General features: G+C 43.5%; 1 long non-coding RNA gene across 1 annotated transcript; it reads right to left on the bottom strand.

Moving 5' to 3' along the window:
* Positions 1-1,539: 1,539 nt before the first annotated feature.
* On the bottom strand, positions 1,540-3,159 carry LOC308473935. Its single transcript, XR_013984421.1, has 2 exons — positions 2,998-3,159; positions 1,540-1,790 (listed from the first exon to the last, which is right to left on the bottom strand). It is a non-coding gene; the product is annotated as an uncharacterized lncRNA (long non-coding RNA).
* Between the last annotated feature and the right edge of the window lie 3,070 nt (positions 3,160-6,229).

Genomic DNA, 6,229 nt, shown 5'->3' with positions numbered 1-6,229 from the left:
TTAGTATTTTAACTTTTGTATGTTTTAAAGTAGGGTTGTAAATTTGTCTTGGTTTTATTGTCTTATCTTTTTTGTAAACTGCTTTGAGGTTTTCCCCAATCAACTGGTATAGAATTTTTATCAACCAAATAAATAATAAATTAAAATACTCTGTTTCTCATTTTTCCAATCTTAAATCCAGCAAACAATTCTGTATCAGTGCAATAGGTTTTTTTCTATTGAAAAAAGTCCTCACAAAAATTCCTTTAGCATTTTAGCATAAATTTCCTCTAATATGTGTACACAATTGCCTTATATTAACACACTGTTTTCCAAACAGTTTTTCCCTAATACAATGCACCTTTGTGTGGTGTTTTCACTGTTGTATGCATACTTATGCACACTGTCCCCTGATGTACACATTTTGGGGTTAGAGAACGGCATCACAAAACTCAGAGAAGTGTGGACTCCAAAGGATGGCTGCATTTCAGTACACACGATGTTTTGGGAAATGTGAATTACGGTAGGTACACTCGCATTAACGTGCAAACTCACCCAACTTTCTCCCCCAATCCTACCTGCAACATAATCAGATGGGTTCTTGGATGCCTTATGTGTGTTGTCTCAGAGAACCCCAGTCACCTGGGTCTGCTTGCTATCTGCCTTCCCAGCCACCATCACTATTCCCACCACACACAGTTTATTGTGGAATGTGGTGTTTGTGAGCACCAGTAGCTTCCTCTGCATCATTTTCAGCCTTGATCAGGAGGAACCAGCCAAGCAGCCTGCGCTGGCCTGATCTCCCAGTGTATCTTGTTGGAGTTGGGTAAATACATGGCAGCAGCATGCAGAAAGCGCCCACTAAGACTGCTGGTGGAAAGGGTGAAGAAAACTTAAGGATTGTTACTCATGTCAGACAAAGCCATTCTAAGCATCCATATTACAGGTGACCAAGATGGAGCCAAGAAGTTAACACCAGCTCATCCTGTAACCGCCTTGAACTAGTAGAAGAAGCAGGAAGCAAGTAAAACCCTGGATGGAATTGCCAACAAGCAGTTACTAAAAGAGAAGGAATGAGTAAGGAGGAGTAACATGTTGCCTTTCCGGTTCAGGTATTGTTGCTTTACTCCCAACATACATTCCACAACTATTATATCTGATGTCCTGGACATGCCTGAGCCTTATCTTGCTGGAACCTGACCTGTGACTGACTGGGCTCTGCTTCTTGGATTTGGAACTGGAGCTAGCAGGACATCATGATCTGGTGCCCTAAATTCAGCAGAGGCTGGAGGTTACTTGGCTACAGCCTGGTTTTCCAGCTGAGACCACTGCCTGGGACAGAATAGCTGGTTGTCTCTGTGCCCATACATGCAATTGTTACCTTTGTGGGTTTTGTTATATGTTTAAGCTGTTCTTCTCCAAAGAGCTCATGGGAATTCACTTATGGCTCTCTAGCCATCCAGTGGCTGGGGTAAACCTTCAAGCAGTCAAATGCTGTCATGACCTTCAGATAATTCCTTGTGCTATTTATGGACTAATGATCACAATCCAAGCAAAATGTTTTTGTTTAAACCTGAGTCTTTAATCAAAGGAAAACAATGTGCATTTTATCTGCATTAGGCAAAGAAATGGCATTGCTCGTTTTCATGTTTTTCGGAGGGGCAACAACATTTCCTTGATCTTCCAAGGTACACAACATTTTTGCTTTCCGTCATAACAGGTTCCATTGGCTGTATAGAAGACGGGGCAAAGCAAAGTGGAACATATGTTGAAGTTTTTCCGACAAGCAACCGTGTCAGATTCATTTGTCTCTGAAAGGAGAAAAAAAGGCAGTGGAGAAAATATGGTAAGTTTCTTTGTTTCTTGTATTTGAGGAAGCACCTATTTAAGTATTATATAAGAGGCACAGAGATAGTATTTCTTAAAGAGCACTTCATGGTATCCTTTGCAGAATTTGAAAGGCATGTTCCCATGTTAACTTCACAGCCTGGGAGTCTTTGCATCACAAGTCTTGGTCTTGTTTTTCATAGAATTGTAGAGTTGGAAGCGACCACCAGGGTCATCTAGTCTAACCCCCTGCAATGCAGGAAACCTGCCCACAACCATCCTTTTCAGAAGGATTGGGTTCTCATTCAGATACCAAACATTGTTTTAAACAGTAATGAGAATGTTCATTTGCTAACCTAGAATCAGATACTGAAGACTCTGGTGTGCATGCCTGGAAATCTTTCCTCTGCATCCTTACGGCCTTCAAACAAAAACATCTTGGAGGTCCTGGGCCCCGGCGAGTTTAGGCTGGCCTCAACCAGAGCCAGGGCTTTTCCGGCTGTGGCTCCGATCTGGTGGAACGCTCTGTCACAAGAGACTAGGGCCCTGCGGGACTTGATATCTTTCCGCAGGGCCTGCAAGACAGAGCTGTTCTGCCAAGCCTTTGGCCAAGGCACAGCCTGACCCCCTCCTTTGACAATCCTCACAGAACTCTAGCCCAATGGATGCCATCAATTTGATTTGAACTGATTTTATAATGAATTGATTTTAGAATGCTGTATTATTTTATTGTTGTTAGCCGCTCTGAGCCCGGCTTCGGCTGGGGAGGGTGGGATATAAATAAATTATTATTATTATTATTATTATTATTATTATTATTATCTCTGAAGCAAGTAAGCTGAAGGGTACAGATCTGAGTACAGAAGGACCAATGAAACGACTTGGTATAAGGCACCTTCCTCTGTCGTACTTTTAGCACGCTGAGCATGTTAATTCCGTTTTTCTCCCAGGTAACTGATAATCTCACGTCTCAAAACTTTTTACTCATTCGTCATTTGAAGACTCTTTCTTTCCCTACCACCCTTTACAGCAAGGAGAGCCAGTGTGGGGTCCCTCCAGATGGCTTCCATCATCCCTGACCAAAAGACATGTTGGCTGCAGCTGATAGGAGTTGCAGTCCAGCAACAACTGGGTGACATTGCCTTGGCTGCCCCTGCTTTGCAGTCGCCCTGGAACTGAGATGCATCTTACCTGGATCATCAGGGAACACCAGCGGGAGGAGAGCGAAGAGAAGAAAAAGGGCTTTCATGCTGAGTGCTGCGAGAGATCCTGAAGTCTTCAGAAAAGAGAAGACAGAGACACACAGTGAGGAGGAAGGTTGCACCTCCATTTATAGTGGCTCAGTGAAACTGGGAGGTATAGAAACCATGTAGTTATCCCCATGGCAATGGCAATTTATCAAAAGTTATGTTGCAATTTTCTGTTGTTGATGTTTATTTGCTACGTCACAGAGAAGTATCGCCGGTAGGTGAAGCTTGCATTTCAGTTTTGTTTGCCTACAAAACATCTACCGGTACCTTTATTATGAATGCTCATGAATAGAATATTACAGGATGAAGGCATTCCAATGAACAGATGCTAATTAGCCGGATCTTTGTGACAGGTTCAGTGAGGTTGTATAATTGCCACAGGGTTTCGTGGTTTTGCATAAGATGCACTCCCCAGAAAGAGCCTGAACCAAACTCTGGAACAAACTCCTCTGAAAATATGCTGCCCTTTAGCTGCCATTGGGACGCGGGTGGTGCTGTGGTCTAAACCACAGAGCCTAGGGCTAGCTGATCAGAAGGTCGGCGGTTCGAATCCCCACGACAGGGTGAGCTCCCGTTGCTCGGTCCCAACTCCTGCCAACCTAGCAGTTCAAAAGCACATCAAAGTCCAAGCAGATAAATAGGTACTGCTCTGGCGAGAAGGTAAATGGCGCTTCCGTGCGCTGCTCTGGTTTCAACAGAAGCAGCTTAGTCATGCTGGCCACATGGCCCGGAAAAACTGTCTGTGGACAAATGCTGGCTCCCTTGGCCAATTAAGCGAGATAAGCACCGCAACCCCAGAGTCGTCTGCGACTGGACCTAACGGTCAGGGGTCCCTTTACCTTTACCTTAGCTGCCATATTTTTAACCAAAATTTTTACTGTTATTAAATATGTTGTTGTTTAGTCATGTCTGACTCTTCGTGACACCATGGACCAGAGCACGCCAGGTACTCCTGTCTTCCACTGCCTCCCGCAGTTTGGTCAAACTCATGTTTGTAGCTTTGAGAACACTGTCCAACCATCTCGTCCTCTGTCGTCCCCTTCTCCTTGTGCCCTCCATCTTTCCCAGCATCAGGGTCTTTTCCAGGGAGTCTTCTCTTCTCATGAGGTGGCCAAAGTATTGGAGCCTCAGCTTCAGGATCTGTTTATTAAATATAGACCAATGGTAAAGCAGTGTCTGGCATGAAGTATTGTTAGAAAAATTGACACAAAAATTAAAAGTGGCAAGAGGGCAAAAGAAACAAGACAGCTTAGATAGGGTTTGGTAAGTTTTTATTAATTATACAAACAATGGAGCATAGGGCAGGACAGTACCTACAGCGTCACTACCGTCTGGTGTGTATGAGTCACTTCTTCTGGGTTGTTTAAGGTAACCAGTAACAAAATGAATGGATATTGAAATAAGTACATCTAAATTATTATCAGTTTAAACTGATATTTATTTACCTGTGCTCACCAATCTAAACACCATAGGTTACTGTACATTATATTACTCTAGTGATATTCAGCCTTGCCTATAACCTTCTAAATCCGGCCTTGGACAGTCTGGGAATCAGCGTGTTTTTACATGAGTAGAATGTGCCCTTTTATTTAAAATTGCATCTCTGGATTATTTGTGGGGCATAGGAATTTGTTCATTTCAAAATATAGTCCGGCCTCCCACAAGGTCTGAGGGACAGTGGACCGGTCCCCTGCTGAAAAAGTTTGCTGACCCCTGGTCTACAAGATTAAATTCATGCTGTTTTGTTTGTTTTTGTTTAATTTGTTATAAATTATATGTTAATATGCAACTGAATTTGTAAGTCTGTGAAACCATGTTTATATATTTCTTCCTATTCAGATGTTGTTGGTTTTTTTTAAAAAAAAAACACCTCTGCTTTATTGTCCCGTTAAAAGAAATAGATGCTGAGTTTGTAAACAATGGTGTGTCTTCACTAAGGTGTGAGGCCTCAAAACCCCCGAAGCTAGTCTTGCTTTAGGTCTCAAGCCACTATTTCTTCCTCCTTATCAGCTGCTCATCACACAACAATTCCATTCCACTGCCATCAACACTCACCTTTTATGAGATTTTTTTCTTTCATTCCCCATTTCTGCATTAATGGGTCATCCTTACAAACGCCAACGACTATCTTTGTCACCTACTGTGAACTTGTGTGTTATAGTGTGGTAAGTTATTAAGCAATAGTCATTTGTCCCAAAAGAAAGGATCTGTTTCAGCCTGTTTAGAAGATTCCCCTCCCTGGCAGAAGTATGTGTGCTGTGAGTCTTGCCTGAGATAACTGCTTAAATCCCTCTTGCTGGTTTTGGTGCAAGTGCCCTGTGCTATGTTACTGGTTGGAAACCCAAAGCAGTGTGAACTTCTCTCCCTTGCCTCTCCGGCCCCCCACCCGGCACTACCGACCCCTGCCATTGTGCTGTGGGTGGCTCTTCTGACCAACCAAGAAAGGAAGGATTGCTGCCAAATGAAATGTCCATTGCAAACTGTGGTGTTCTGTCTCAGCAACAAAATGGACACCTCTCTTCTTTGTCCATTTCCTCCCACAGAGAAATAGTGCACAGCGTGTGCCTAGAGTTTCACCATTCTCAACATCTCTTTTCACCTGTGCAATGAGAAGTCCTATCTCTGCATACAAGCACACAGACACACCCAGGGATGTTCATATATCAATAAAGGAAAGAGAACATAAACTGCCCTCTGGTTTTAGATGAAAGCCACTGATAGCAAGGCTCTCGGTAGCCTCTCGAACATCCTCCCCATCCTTCCCTGCCAAGCAGCTGTTTGGGCAAGATGGTACATAGAGATGGCCATTTTCATGCACGGTGCTCCCCCATCACAGTTGTGCCACAAAATTGGGGGAGGAGCAGAGTGGCAAGCTCAGGGGAGACCCACAAGGGCTGCAATGGTCCACAGGTTGCTCACATGTGACAATAAAAGGATGTTTTTACTGATAAATTTTGTAAAATGGCCTGTAGGCCAAAGGGGAAGGCTGTGAGACCTTCACAGATAAAACACTTTGGACAGAACCAGTAAAAGCTGTCATGTCTCATGATCTGAGGAACTAAACTCCTGAAGGAGCAATGGGGTTGAACCACCTGTTGTGATGTTGCTCCTTGGAAAAGGGCCAAGAGGGATTGGGATCAGTCACAAACACATGAACCCAGGAAGAACCAAAT

Source organism: Podarcis pityusensis (genome assembly GCF_964106645.2).
Source record: "Podarcis pityusensis genome assembly, chromosome: 3".
NCBI classification, from domain to species: Eukaryota; Metazoa; Chordata; class Lepidosauria; order Squamata; family Lacertidae; genus Podarcis; species Podarcis pityusensis.
Note: the sequence above shows the minus strand (reverse complement) of the source record. Positions and strands in the feature narration are given on the sequence as shown.